This window comes from Alexandromys fortis, unplaced genomic scaffold (assembly GCF_014885135.2).
Source record: "Alexandromys fortis isolate MF-2015 unplaced genomic scaffold, M_Fortis_MF-2015_v1.1 scaffold_40, whole genome shotgun sequence".
Lineage (NCBI taxonomy): Eukaryota > Metazoa > Chordata > Mammalia > Rodentia > Cricetidae > Alexandromys > Alexandromys fortis.
In genome coordinates, this window is record NW_026067966.1 from 12693430 (window position 1) to 12709932 (window position 16503).

The following is a 16503-nucleotide window of genomic DNA, read 5'->3' on the forward strand; positions in this document are numbered from 1 at the left end:
ACAGGGAGTTTGCTGTGACATTGTGTCTCGCCCATGAAATCCCACCAACATAAACAGAATGGGAAGGCAGCAACAAACATGCTAAAGGCTCAAGAAGCCTCTACCCTAAACAAATAACTACAGGCAACTACAGAATTCAGAGAGTAAGAAAAATCACCTTTCTTAGGGAAGAGGGCACCAGTCAGTTATCCAATACCAATGGTCAGCCCTGAAAACAGACATACAAGTACATTACACTGACTGAGAAGTTTATATTTAGGAATATATATACACATACAGATATGCATTCCACAACAATTAATGGAAAAAGAAACTGTAAATTTGAAAAAGAGCAAGGAGGGGTATTGGAGAAGTTTGGAGGGAGGAAAGGGAAGGGAGAAATGATTTAATTATATTATAATCTGAATAAAAAGGAAAAAAATCCCAAAATCCGTAATTGCTTGCACCTAAGTTGCCCAAATGCATTTATTTTATTACCACATTTCAAATGCATTCATGGGGGATAGAAAATTCGCAAGAAAAAAAAGAAGACCTGGCTTTCTTTTATTGAACAAAATAATAAACCCACGAGAAGTATGTTTTCCTCAAAACCTTCTGCAAATGCATTATGCATATGGTAATATTTTCCCAAATGGGCCATACTCATGCCTCTCATAAAGGCCTTTCGAAACATATGGTTCTTCCTCTGTCTTTTCTTTACCATATAGAAATGCTAGCTTATTTGTATCGGTTATTAACGTTGCAAACTGTGCCTTCTTCAGCCTCTTTCCTCAGAGAATTAAAATAGATAAATGAGGATCATTGACTCTGACTTTTAAATTTCTCTCAGTTTTCCTTACCCCTGTTTTTCTTTTTTAAAAAGTATTTAGTTAGCTCTACATGTGTGCCAGAGTTTATGTATATGACACCTTCACAGGAACCCTCAGCAGTCAGAAGAGACATGGGATACCTTGGAACTGGAAGTAGAGACAGTTGTGAGCTGCCATGTGGGTGCTGGGAACCAAATCTGGGTCCTCTGAAGAACAGTTAGTGCTCGTAACCTCTGAGCCATCTCTCCAGCCTCACTCCAGCCTTTTCCTAACACATTATAAACACCAAAGAATATGTGAGTCTTTCTGGCTAGAAATAAGCTTATACTGGAAATACTTGTCATTGGGACAGTAGTTTTTGTTTGACACTACAAAATTCATATGCATTTTTTTTTTACTCTACATGAAGCTGCTGGCTCTTGGTATTACACCTGGAATACTCAGTTAACTAAGTCTAGATAATTTAGTGAATTTACTCTACACCTAAATTCTTAGCTGGTAAATTTTCAACTTTTTAAATATATTATTTCTTACTTAAGGTTAAGATCACAGAATATAATTTGAGATAATTTAGTATTCCAAGACAGGCAGTGAGAGAATTTGTATAATTGAAAATTATAACATGCACTTTGGTGATCTATGCATTATCTTCTTCATTCTGTTTCCCAGAGTACCAAACCTCTGCTAGAAAACGTTCCAATTACAAAACAAATGATATATAATGTCTGTAATTGCAGGTATTCACAGTCTGAGAGAGACTGATTAATTTACAAAAGAAGTGACCATTTTTCCTCCATTGTGAAATATTAATATTTGAAATAAGAATGATGTTATCGAAGGCCAAAAGATCAAGGACAGATTTGTTTCCATAGATTTGGGGTAACCAGATAAGTCTTGGTTGGGGAATTGACCCATGAAGAAATTTCTAGTCTCTGGTGTTTATAAATATAGCAGACATCAGATTCTTAATTGACATGGATTGGAACAATAGGTAAGATTTTATTAGTAAGAAAACTGATTCAAATTGAAGTACCGATTGGAAAAAAAAATGTGCTAAGTCAATATGACTGCAGAATTGGCAGCATGAAGGACAAGAATGAAAGTCAGAGGGAGGACAAGCTTCTGTGACTGTAAGGATGAGATGGTCTTTATTTTAATTTATGACATAGAGCATTGGTACTGTACGTTGTTTGCAAATAACAACTCGTGCTCAAAAGAACTTCCTTAGATGCACATTCGACTGTTCAAGGAATCAAAACCAAAATAGAATATCTAGAAAGTGGACAGGGATGCTGAAGGAACAGCTGGTTTCACCCCAGAAATAGTCTGACTACAACGTTCCCAACACTTTTCCCAGGGTGCCCCTGTGGTAGTTCCAATGTAATTGCCCCATAATCTCATAGTGGGTGGCACTATTAGGAGGTATGGCTTTGTTGGGTTTGGAGGAAGTGTATCACTGTTGAGGTGGGCTTTGAACTTTGCTATTCTCAGGACCTGTTACATGCAAGATAAAGGACTCTCAGCTACTCCTCCAGCACCACATCTGCCTGCACGATGCCATGCTCCCCACCATAATGATAATGGACTGAACCTATGAAACTGCAAGTGAGCCCAGTGAATTAAATGTTTTCCTTATATGAGTTGCTGTGGTCATGGTGCCTTTTCACAGCAATAGCAAACCCTAGCTAAGATGGCCCTTCTTGACTCATGATGCCAAGGACAGCCCTGCTTTGGCACATGTGGATTGCAGATATACAGTCCCATATATCCTTGTTTACTCATAACTCTAAGAGAGCTTCCAGATAGGGCGTCAGACTAGCTGAGCTTAGGTTACGTGCCCACCCCAAGTTCCCTAGAACATATCTCCAAATTAGAGAGGGAATTCATGAGGTGATCAAATAAATCCAACAAATGTTCATCGTAGTATTGCAGCCGACTCCAAATACTTGTGACAGGTCAAGAGAGTAGGGACTCTTTTCAAGGGAACGTGCCCAGTGTTTCTACAACACGAGGGAAGTGTAGGGGAGGAAAACCAAAGAGGAGGGTGAGAGACGAGGTGAGCAACTGACACTAGGCTTATTGTTGGAAACTCATCCACGATCCAGATTTGTTTTATAAATTTCATTTGTGTCTTGTGCTGCCTGATCTTATGTTAACATGTCACACAGGCTAGAGTTGTTTGAAAAGAGGGAACCTCAGTTGAGAAAATGCCTCCATAAGATCCAGCTCTAGGGCATTTTCTTCATTAGTGATTGAGATGGGAGGGCCCAGCCTATTGTGGGTGGGGCCATCCCTGGGCTGGTGGCCCTGAGTTTTTTAAGCAAGCAGGCTGAGCAAGCCATGGAAAGCAACCCAGTATGCAGCACCATCCATGGCCTCTGCATCAGCTCCTGCCTCCTGTTCGAGTTCCTGCCCTGACTTCTTTCCATGATGAACAGCAGTAAGAAACTGTAAGTCAAATAAACTCTTTCCTCCACAGCTTGCTTTTTGGTCATGGTGTTTTATGAAGCAATTGAAACCCTAAGACACATATGTAGTCAGAATATATAAATGCATATTCAAATTGCATGCCACATGTAAATAATCAGCTATGATTTTTGTTATGCAAATTTCTATTTTAAGTAATTGGTAGCTTATTTGGTGAAGATTATTGACTCTTTGTAGTCAACATGGAACCAAACAATTTAATCCCTTCCTGTGTGATGGGGTTTGAGATTTGACTAAGAAAACTATGTCAAATAATGTACTTAGACAAGATCAAAAGAGTTTATGCAAAACCCTAATGTGTCTCCAGACAACTCTACACATAAAGTATTCAGGATAAAATGAAATAATGCCCAAAGCAGTGTCCACAATCTCTATTAGCATTTACACGGCCATTCTAGCACAGCTAAGCATCCTTTGTGGCTATAAATTTGAATCTTAAGAGAGACATGCAAAGCCGTGTTACTGCTTTCTAATCGGAACAGAACGTGAAGTTGATGGCAAGTGAAAACTCACAAATACGTCTGGGAAATTTATAACAGCAACGATCTCAGCCATTGCCACCATTTAAAGGTTATGTCCATCATGCTGGGAAGAGACATAAAGTTTTCACCCTTTTCAATAATTGGGTGTCACTCTGATGTCTAAAATTGCGCATGTCAATGACTCCACACTGATACAAGGAAATTGATGGACACTGTTCAAATGAAACTAAAGTTTCTGTGCCTCAACATGTCATGCCAGGAATAATTACACAACTATTTTGTTACCCTCAGCACTGCGCTGCGCTTTATACCAATCACCGATTCTCCCAGAGTTCCTTAGCTTGTTTTGCATAGCACAGCAGTTCTGGGATATAGTATTTGTAAAAAGGTTGATGCCAGCGCATGTTATAAATGGAGTCTGGAGCTCAGTAACACTGATAGAGCATGGAAGCATTTAGATATGACCCTCATTCTGTGTTCATTGTTTTATTGTCATCAACAGAACATTATAGGCTAATAGGTCCAGAAAGGACCTTAAGAGGTCAAACAGTATTTGTTGCAACCATCAGGTAAGCCCACACTGAATACATGTCGATCAACATCAATAAATTCCTCAGTACCCACTGTGTGTGTACATGCCTATAGGTGTACGTATGTGTATCCATGTGTGTGCATATGTGTGTATGTGTATAAGTTTATGTGTATGTATATGAATTGTGTATTTGTATATGAGAGTATGTGTTTTTGTATTTTGTGTATGTTTGCATGTGTGTATGTGTATGCGTGTGTATGAATGTGCACTTATGCATATATGTGCATGTGCCTGTGTGTGTGTGTGTGTGTGTATGCTTCCCTGAATTTGCATGGGAGGCAGCAAGCTCAAGATACTCAGGCTATCTTTGTGAGATCTGCTTTCATAGCTTGATATTATTCATAAAGCATATCAGATTTGCAGAGGAAATTTTCCAACATGTATTAATTCTCAGAACATTGGTTAAAAAAAAAGAAAAGTCTCAAGTTATTTTTTCATGCACAGACACAGCAATTAAGAAGTTTAAAGAGGTCTATAAATGAATGACTAAAGGATTAGAATCTGGAGGTCTTGACCCTCCATTTTTTCCAAATCTACTACTTGAAGGAAAGCTAATCTCTCACTTGTATTATCTTAATCTAGTAGATATCACTAGATCTAGTGGGACCAGAGACTAAACTTACAGGAACTAACAGAAGGTAAGCTTTCACATGTGTCTACCATGTGATTTTAATGATAGAAGATTCTTATTGATGTGGGATTCCCCTCTGTATGCTGTGAATATCATTGGTTAATAATGGAACTGCTTTGGGCCTATAGTAGAGCTATAGGGGAACAGAGCTAGGCAGGGAAAACTAAACTGAATGCTGGGAGGAAGAAGGCAGAGTCAGAGAGATGCCATGTAGGCCCACTGGAGACAGACACTGGAACTTTAGCTGGTAAGCCACAGACACGTGGTGATACACAGATTAATAGAAATGGGTTAAATTCATATGTAAGAGTTAGTCAATAAGAAACTAGAGCTAATGGGACAAGCAGTGATTTAATTAATAAAGTTTCTGTGTGATTATTGGTTCTCGTGTGAACCAACAAGTGGCCTCCTTACAATGTCCTATCATCTGAGAGGTTTGTGCCTCTTCATGCTACTACCAGGCTGGCTCACTCATGGCTCTAGAGAAAAGGAGACTTGGAAATGAAGGGACAGAAGGCACCAAACCTTATTCTCGTAAGGCCACAGGAGTATATATACAAGCATAGCCTTGGCAGGCTGGATATAAGAGAAAATGTATACAGTGAGGAAGATAATATATTGTGTTGCTAAAGAGCATTTTGACTTTTGTCATCGGAGTTAACTAATACTGAAGGCCAGCTGTAGCCATTGAGCCTGCACAGGTGAAATGCAAGACTGTGGAGCTTGTACCATATTGTAACAATTATTACCAGGCAAACCCGTTGGAATGAGAACCGGATGCCTCTTCTTCTTAAATCTCACTTCAGATGTCCCTCTGGAACTGACAAATTGCCCAGGTGGAAGTCATCCCCTGCCAGGTTCCTGCAATTTTCTCAGCTTCACACAAATTTTCATTTTCTTGTTTCTTGTCATGAACATAGAAAGAAAAAAAAAAAGAGCCACCTAATACCGCTGGGACAACATTTGCAGTATGGCTGCAGACTAAAGGTGCTGGATAAGTCAGGAGAGGATTGTCTTTTACAGCAGGAGTTTGGAATCTGTCAGCTGCTTCGTAACTAGCTGACAAGTATGGGGTGATTTCTTCCACAAACAGGAAGCTCTCTCGTTGCACAGGGAGAACAAGGCATTGTTGACTGACTACTCCATGCAAACTGTGCAAACTTACCCAGGAGGCAATCGACGCGGGTGTGATCGCACGAGGGCAAGAGGCAAAAGCTCGCAGTCAGGAATTATTAAGCATTTTTTCCCCTGAGAAGATGAATCAGGCAATGTCAATGCGGGTGAGCAGATGCTCTCGGAGACCTGACAGGTGATCCATTGCTCCACTTTACAGCCATTTCCCACTCTTCTAGATGAACTTAACGTATTTGTCAATATGCGTAGCTGTGAGGAGCAAGGTGCCGTGTGGGTGGGAAGCACCCAGCAGTCAAGCCATGATCGTTTGATGGACTCCTAAGCATTTTGGACTAGGCATCAGCATTCCATCGCCAGGGTTGCTGAGCCTGTCATCCTTTGCATTGGTGGTCAGACCAAATGGAAATTGGCCTATCCGTCGCAAATTCCCATAGCAATTATCTATACGATGAAACAACTGTTGAAGCATTTTACCAACAAGGATGTCAGTGGCTCCTGTTGAGTATCAAGAAGAGAACTGTGATACACAGAAGTGGGTTTGGTGTAAGCAGCAGGAAGCTTGACTAAGAGTTGCTAAACTAATAGTTTTCTTTGTATAGTAAAAATTCTGTTTGGGGCATATTCATGTTTCATTTCTGCTCTCTCTCTCTCTCTTGCTTTCTCTTCTTTCCTTCCTTCCTTTCCTCTTTCTTCCTTTTTTTCTTTTCTTTCTTTTTCTTTTTCTGAGACAGGGTTTCTTTATGTAGCCCTAAATGTCCTGGAACTCACTCTGTACACCTGGTTAGCCTCAAACTCAGAGACTCATCTGCTTCTGTCTCCCAAGGATTAAAGGCACGTGTCACCACTGCCAGCTCATTTCTATTTCCTGATAGACTGCGGCACCCCCAACCGACCACCATGTCTGCAGGAAAAGAAGGAAGATGAGGAGAAAGAGCATTGTGATATTGTTATAAGCTGTCCTCTTTACCCAGTACATACTGTGACCTCAAAGTTTCCCACTGATTTGTGCTTATATTTCATTGAAGCCACTGGGCCATGTACCACCTTAAACAAATGAAGATGAAGGAAGTGACAGTTTCATTTTACCATTCTCTATAGTAATATTTGGCCCAGGAATCCATTTGGGATTAATTACTTAGCAGTGTCTTATCTGTGGGGCCAACATATATTCACAGATATTTCTAAGACACTCATTCAATAGTAGCTCTGTACCTAGCCTTCTTATTAGGCTTAAATGGCTTCTGTTAGGGGCTTGTTTGCTTTTTCAAATCTGTTTGCACTATTTAATTTCATTTAAATGTTCCTCATGTTTGACCTAGTCAGCATAAGCTGGAGTTCAAGACTAGATTCTAAACCCTCAACTCATTGTGCACTGTCTTCCTGGAGACCTTATCCGGGCAATAGATGTTCACTTCTCAGTCCTTAGCAGAGAACTTACAAATATACATTTATAAGAGGTGGGACGCACCTCTGGGCTCCAGGAGATTACAAAGGAAACTCAAATTTGGCATCTTTATAAATGAACACATGTTCTTTGCCTGTTACTTCTCCCAAACCTTGTCCTCTTTCAAGGCTGTTTAGAGATCAAAATTCATTCAGCTGCAAGAGCCCTAATCTTATTTTCTCTCCTGTATCCAATATAGTATCTACTATAATTATATTCTTTCTCCTTCTTCATTGCTGTGGTCCCTTCTTTGCCACTCTGCTCAGGAGTCTAATGTCCTCATCCTGTCCATTCTTGCACCATCCACCCTGAACACAGTCTCTACGTATTTGCCAGATGAACCCAAGTCTCATCCTCCACTCAAAATCTCTCACTAAGGAAGTAAAAGTAAGACACAGATCCTGAACATGACTTGAAGATCCCATTTGGATCAGCAACTGTTCCTGTCTCCAAGCACATTGTATACTGCTCTTTCCTCTCAATCCAGCTGAACAGCCTCCTTTCTGTGTCTGGCACACACCCTGCTTCTTTGTCCCTGAAGATGCCACACAATGAAGTTCCATCTTTGAGGACCATGTTATTCCTGTCTTCTTAGTGTATAGCTAACTCTTTTGTATTATTTGGACATCAATGCTAACATTGCTTCTTCGGGAACTTTTCCCAAGAATGTTCTCACAGATTGATATATAGGAATTGCGTCATTGCAAGGCATCTTCCTATAACAGAGCATATCCACACTATCATTTTAAATTGATCTTACAATTATTTGGTCAGTGGTTCTTTTCACTAACAGAATGTGAGTACCATGAATACAAGGCAATGTTCTTCCTCTGTACCACTGGACCTTGGCATAGTGTCTGGTACTTTTTTGACAGCTACTAGTTTGTTGGATTACATGATGGAAAAAGGGGAGCAGTGATTGGCCAGTGATTCTCTTTTGCAATGTTTCCCAGTTGTCCTTCAAGTGACAAATAAACATTTCCTTTTCACTCAAGATAAAGACGTTTTGCTTATTTTTGAAACTGTAATTTAATTAGAATGCTTCTCCCTTCCCTTTCCTCCCTTCAAACCCTCCCATATACCCTTTTCCACTCTTCAAAAGCATGGTCTTTTTTTCATTAACTGTTACTGCATACGTATATGTATTTGCTTATACATATACATTCCTAAATACAACCTGTTGAGTCCATATACTGAAACTTGTATGTGTGTTTTCAGGACTGATTGTTTGGCACTGGACAATCAGCTGGTGTGCTCTTCCTTGGGGAAGACGATCTCTCCTCCCAGATTTACTCGGTTGCTTGCAGTTCTTTGTGTAGGGCTGAGTTCTCATGCAATTTCCCTGACCAGTTTGGCATTTTCATTGGTGTCATCATTTTTCAGCTCACATTTGGGGGCCAGGTTGGTGAGAATTTACAAAAGTAGCTGCTGCTATTACTAAGAGACATAATCTCACAGCAAACTCCTTTATCTTTCTGGGTCTTACAATTTCCCCACCCTCTCTCCGATGGTGTTCCCTGAGCCTTAGGTGCAGGAGTGTTTGGTAGATGTATCCATTGGGACTGGAATTTACAACTCTCCATTTGACTGGTTCTAAACAGACATTAAGGCACCGACGATGCAGTAGTAATTGAAACAGAAGACAAGGTGCTCTGGCGGGCTGTATTCAGTTTGGTGGAACGAACATAATAAACCTGAGGACACAAGTTAGAGATATACAGTTGTGTCTACTTGAACACTCAGACACAAACTTGAGAGCAAAGCCTTTTACCACCAAACAGAAACACATTCTAGGGATTCACTGTCTTTTTCCAGTGTCAACTTCCAGGTACTTTGCCTACCTCATGGCCTTTCATTTAGATTATTTTAGCCTTTGGGTTCACAGAGAACAGTGTTCTACCTTAAGTTGGCTGCTTCTCAATGAATTATGAAGGGGCTGAGTTCACATAATTAGGGTACGCTCCTGTCCTAGGGAAAGTTGCTTTTCGGCAGGTTTCTAGCAGGCACCTACTGGAGCACCAGGGGCATTTACTCTAGAGGTCTGTATCATTAAGAAAAGATCTTCCTGACAATGCCCATAGCTAGTAAGACCATTTCTTTTCAGATCTGAAATGGTTTCTTTATGGCTACCACTGTACTGTCCTTTGAAGAAAAGTGGTTCCTGAGACAAGAGACAGAGTTGCTGGCAACTCAAAAATGATATATCATTTCTCTGAAAGTTAAACACATCCCATAGATATCTGAAAAGTGTACTACAAGGAGCCCAACTGCAGTGGCTTTGTGGTTTGTTATGTGTTATGAGCAGAGCTTGGGGAATTCCCTTGTAAAATTAGGTGATTCCTTGTCGGAAGTCTACTTTGATTAGTTGTGTTCAACCTCTGGTAGCTTCTTTGCTAGATGTGAAAACTCTGGGTTGCAGATCTGAGTTCTCTAGTGATGTAGCTTTTACAGTCAGCCACCACACCTGAGCATCCTGGGAATGGTCCCCATGAAAGAATGAACATGCTGTGGACATCTGCCAGTCCCAGTCATCGCTGGTTGTCATATGACCGTCCCTTGCTTACTATCCCGCCCCTAAAACACTATCTGTAGCCATATTAGAAGAACAATTACTCATACTGTTTTCTAAGTTGAAGGAAGTTGGGAGTGAAGAGTTCACAGTTTTTCTTCTGTCTCCTGAGACTGGGACTATGCAGCAAGTGAGAGAAGAGAGACTATTAGGATCCAACTGAAGCACCAGATGGCGATGAGAAATAGTGCTGAGTTCTGCTGATGGGCATAAGTCGTCTTTCTAGGTTAGTAGCCTTACAGATAGCTCCATCTTCACCACTACCCTGCTACTTTAAACGCCTACCACACATATAAGCCTCATAACATCCCTTTATGTTACAAGGCTCCTTGAAAAGAAATATTTGGTCAAAATAATTAATATAAGTTTAGCACACATCTTTAATCCCAGAACTCTGGAGGCAGAGACAGGTGTATCTCTGAGTTTGAGGCCAGCCTGGTCTACAGAGTGAGTTTCAGGACAGATAGGGTTACACACACAAAAATAATCGTGTCTTGACAAAACAAAACAAAACAAAACAAACAAATGAACGAATGAACAAGATAATTAGGGTGGTTTCTATAGCTTTCTATTCTCAAGGGCTGGAGAACACATACACTTTAAATGTTGTATGTTACTATCCCAACTACAGGTTTCATTGACACATTTTTCTACGCATGTGCCATCCTCCTACCTCACTGCCCTTCCCACCTATGGCCGTGTCTCTTCTTTCTCCCAGATACTGCCCCCTTTGTTTGAATGTCACATGTATTCCATTGTTCTCCAACTCCTACCGTCTTAAACTCTCTTACTCCTCTTTTATGATCCCATTTATAGTTTAATCACACACACACATACACACACACAGGAAAAACACTCATACACGTAAAATACATGAGTCTCAAAATAGGATGGAGAGCAATCAAGAAGATACCTCTAGCCTCCAAATGCATGTGGACACATGTGCATGCACACCTGCCTTTACATGTGTGCACACACATGACACACACAAATATGGTATGACCCAGTTATCATTGGGACAAAAACCTCAATACATTGACCAATTTGACCTTTGATCTGGCAGGACTCAGTTTCACGGGATTATTCATCTGTAGTACCTCTTTCCTTACTGAAGGTTGCCCAGGAATTTGTTGTCAGCTTCCAGAAGCTCCCCAAGTTCTCATGTCCCACCTTACCCCCATCTCCAAAGTCTGTCTCACGTGTTGCTCTGACTTGCCTCCTTCTGTTCTTCTCCTGTCTCCTATCTGCTGCGTCCCCATCTCCTCTCATGTTAAAGAGCTCATGGGATCACACTGGGTCCGTTCTCACCATTCAGAGCTCATGGGATCACACTGGGCCCATTCTCACCATTCAGAGCTCATGTGATCACACTGGGCCCGTTCTCACCATTCAGAGCAGCTGCTCTGTTCTCATGTAGGCTGGTTAGTGATATCAATTGCATCTGTAAATGTAAATCTCCTTCCCAATTCTTAAGTTAGTCTTTGATTCTATAAACAAGGAATACTAAGTTTGGTGAACATCTTTAGATTTTTGACTACCACCCTGAGTTCATGCTACATGATTTTTATCACTAGATAAAAGTCCAGGAAATAAAACTGGAACCAAATGATTATAAACATAAACTTTAAAACTCTTTACCCAAAATTATATTAAACCAAGTAGAGGAGAAAGAAGCTACAGCAGGGGTTCTCATTCTGTGGGTCTGCCCCTCTGGCAAACATCTATCTCCAAAAGTATTTACATTATAATTCATAATAGTAGCAATATTACAGTTTGGAAGTAGCAATGAAAATAATTTTATGGTTAAAGGTCACCACAATGTGAAGAACTGTATTAATGGTTGCAGCATTTGGGAAGGCTGAGAACCACTGGATTATAGAAAAGTTCATCAACATTGGGTAGGTACAAAAGACACAAAAGCAAAAACTGTTAATTATTTCTAATCTTATTAGTCATTTTCACCCAATGGTGTAATAACACATTTCATTTTATTTTGTATAGAGAATAGAGGCTAAACCAAAGTACCCCAGCATATTTATTAAAGCATTCCCTAAAATGAGATTACAAGTATCAAGTAGTATATGAGTTATTTTTAGATATTACATTTTTGCTTAAACATTTGTATGTTTATTTTTGTGTGCAATTTCACCAAAGGTTTAGCTTAGTAAAATCTCAACTATTGATTCCCTTGAAAAATCACAGGACAGTTTGCTCGGCATCTCGAGAAGCAGGGGTGCTGGTCTGAGGTGCAATGGAGAACTAGGTATGAGGGTGAGTGTTATAATCCCAACACATGAGAGGCTGAGATTGGAGAATCAAGAGGTCAAGGCCAGCTGAGGGTATACAGCAGGGCCAGTGCAAAAGGAGCAGCAAAGCCAAGTAGGGGAGTGGGGAGGAGAAAGGCAAGGAAGGGATACAAGTACACAGGTGATTGATTGGTCACTGGGACACACAACTTCTGCGGGACCTTCAAAAGGTCCTTTGATCTGCATCCCAGAGATTTCTAGAGAAGGAAGGGACAAAGATTTTCTATGGACTCCCATCGTGAACTATGGTTGCCTCACAATGTTAGACCCTCAAGTCACGTGGACATGGGTAGCAGCAGCTCCATCAGGTCTTCTGAGGAGAAATACAAGCTAGAACTGGGCAAAGATGCTGAGACCTCCATGGCACTGGGCACTACAGCAGTGGCCGAGCCAGTAGTAGCCGAGTGACAAAGCCCAGGTGTCCAAAATAACATCATTTACTTTAAATATGTTCTTTGTGGATACATAGAATATAGGTAAACATATAACTGCACATGTATACATTGCGGTACAGCATTCTTATATGCATTGATCCAGACCTTTGAAGAAGCAAAGGAAAAGGTGAGATTAAATACGCTAGAAGTGAAAAGAGAAAATGGGAGGGCACCAGGAGATACTATGAGTCATCTGTCCACTCAGGTCTGACCCTGAGTGAAGACAGGGAGAGAAGGAAGGGGAATCAGGTGACCAGTCTCAGACCGTGGGTCACAGAGTCTGGCTGGGCTGCCTTTGAGAGTCCTCAAGTCCAGGCAGAGCAGTTGTCACCTCAATCATTCATCCATCCACTGGCTTCCATCCTTGCGGTTTCACATTCCCAGCCCCCAGCTCCTTCCTGATTGCTAAGCATATGTCCCACTGTCCCTGATCCTGAGCCTTCGGCAATGCTCACAGTCAGCCCCTCTGTCGGCTCAAACACATTCAAGTACATGCACTGGCAGAAAAACAAACTACTGTAGCATGGGACCGAAACTCCACTTGCACAGGCATTTGTACCTACATGAAGAGCATCTTCCAAGAATGAAATCGGGTGAAGAAGCACGTTCTCATGCCGACCCGTAATTAACATTTCATGGAGGTGTTAAATACATGGCTGAAGTTTTAGAAACCTGCTTTCTGCTATCCCCATTCCTCTGAAGGGTCCTTAGGAATTCTAACTAAAAGCGAGGAGACACTTGTGTTTCCAAGTCAGAGAAGCAAATGGCTTGGGGGCAGCTTCAATATTTGGCAAAGGCGTGCTTCTTTTTCTCTTATTGCTCTGATTTTCACGTTCTGACACTTCTGTCCGAATACCTTAAAGGGCTTCTGCTCTTCGGCTCCCTCACTCAGAGCTTCTGTAGTCAGCACGGGGCTTCCTCCAAGTAAATCTGAAGGAAGAAATGCTGAACCCGAATGTTGGGAGAACCCTTGAGAGGGTAAGTGTTCTGAAGGCCTTGTTTGTCTGGGTGAATGAGGGTGGTAAGAGCAGGTTTATGAAATAACTGCTTATTTATTTCTGTATGGGGCAAGTTTTTCTGTATTTGTGCAGGTGACTGAAGTCATTTTACCCATTCTCTCCATGTCGTTTTGCAATCAGTAGAGTGGCATCCTGTGTCATTTATAGATTTAAAACCAAATCTATAAATAAAAATAAGTCATATGAATGATTCTAAAGCAAATGCAGAAGATGCTAAATTAGAAAATATTCAGAATGGTCTAGGAATTTCCTGAATGCTTGTGGCGGGTGAACATCTTGTGAAAAACATGGATCTCTTAATGTATCAGTCAGACAAATATTGAGAAGGATGGAAAACGGGCTTCAGCAGCCAGAGGCTCTGAAGAAGAACAAAGGAGACTCAGTTTCACTGGCGTTGGATATGGCCCAGAGCCATCTCTCTTTTGCACCTCTGGTGTGTCATGTGGACGTGCAGAAGACAGGGATGTGGTTTTAGTAACTAGGTACACGTTTAAACCCTTTCCTGCCACACCAAGTAAATAACTCACCATGAAACACCCGGGAAGGGGCTGTAAACCTCAGTACGACGTGGAGCCATGTAAAATATTCAGGTGTGAGCATTAAAGTGCTGCTCCATGACATCTGGGTTACTGGGTTGTTGTGGCCCTAGAAACATTTTATTCTTCATGCTTGTTTTTTTCTTAAACTGTGAATCAGAGAATCCTCTAGAAGCAACCATCTAGGAGCAAACACTGTGATAAATTTGCCTCTCCTCAGCCCTGAAAGATTGCCAACTCTCATCAGCGTCCAAGATTATGAATGTGCCTGCCCGCATCTCCTCTTATAGAGCAGGGCCCTACTCTGCATTCGGTGTGGCCAAACTCGAGGCTTTGAAAAGTAAAGATATTTGTCCAAGATTATCCTGTAGGGCTAGTCAGAAATAATAAACTAGAATTAAAATCAAGCCACCTGCCTTTTATTTCAGTATTTCAATCTCTCCCTTGGACATTGCTTCTATTGAAAACTTGCATCCACACAGAGATTTCTTAAAAGACCTATATTTAAGGGTACTTAGTATCCCGGTTATTCAAATGTCCTCACTCCAGCTACTGCAGCAGAGAAAGAAAACAAGAGGAGAATTTAATGCCCATTGAAAGCTGATTCAGAGCATGTAAAGGTGAAAGTGTGTGGTCGGAAGGAAGGCTTAGCTGCCCATTGAGTTCTTTTATTCAATAACTCAAGCAGCCTGTCGTGAGATGTGTTAGTGCTATTAACACATCTGGCACTAGTGGCCATACATTGGGGACATTTTAGAATGTAAAAGTAGCTTTGTAGGCAAACTTGTGTTCAAAGAAACACTTTCAACGGACAAAGCCTAACTTTATAGAGCACACCCCTCTCTAGCCAACTCAACTCCACTGGGCTTCTGACAAAGTGTGTGTTAAGCCTATATACTTACATGCTGTAGTAAAATGCGTCCTCCTGTTCTGGCTTGTGTTTCCTTTTAAAACAGCCCCTTGTATTTCTGAGAAGATCCAGACAGCAAAGACACTAGCATGACCATCCACAGTGGACAGAGAGACTCCAATGACTCTACTCCTAAAGCTTCGCCCCTCCTCACCCCAGCCAACAAAGCTAACCTGTGGGGATGGCACCAGTGAGAGCCTTATGACAAGGTTGCTGGTTGGGTTTGGCCAGTAGAATTTAGTAACAAGAGGTCAGAAAGAAAACAGAAGCGGTCTGAGGAAGACAAGGTATTCTGTGTGTCTGTTTTCACCATCTTTTCCTCTGCCTCTCCAGGTTTCTAGAAGTAATTTCCAGAATGAGAGTACATGATGCCTGTCAGTAGGGAGGTTCTAAATTCTCACACTGACGGTCTGGCTGCCAGCCAATAGTCTTCTCTCTTATGTGACTCCCTTCAGGATCTGGTAACTGCACGCGCAGCTAACACTAAATCAAGAGAAAGGCCCCAAGCCAAAGAAAGCATGATCAAAATGGATCAGGAGCAATAAAGTGCAAGACTAGATGTGTTCTCGTGAGCCTTATTGCTGGCCTGTGCATGATGCATCACGGAACTCTCCTGCAATGAAGACAAGGGACATGAGGGTTGAAACCACAACTGACTCTTTGTTCTCTTCTCTGTGGACTCTCTCCCTCCCCTACTACTTTCCCAAAGATAAGTAAAGTTATAGGCAATGATAATTTTTGAACCAAAATACAGCTCACCCCGAGAAAGAATACAAGGAGTTGAAGGGTGGATCTTATGGAATTTATTCCAAGAAGTTGGAGGGGCAAGAGGTTAAGGGACATAACTAGCAGACATCAGGACATAGAGTATGTTCACACACTACAGCTCACCACTTGGCCTCTCCCTGATGTGCGGTTCCCTGACAAGGTTTAGCACAAAGCCATAGCAGACGGGCATGATAGTGACTCCCATTCTGAGGTGAAGGTGGCTCTGGAGACTCAGCCCAGCCAAGTGTTATCGCAATAACAAGTGTGATATCATTTGATGTCAGTTTCTGCCAGATTCTGCTTAGGGGTGAAACCATGTCCCCAACCCTGGCTGAGGACTGGTTGACTAGAGACAATACTCTGAATGTTGCCTCTTGGTTGC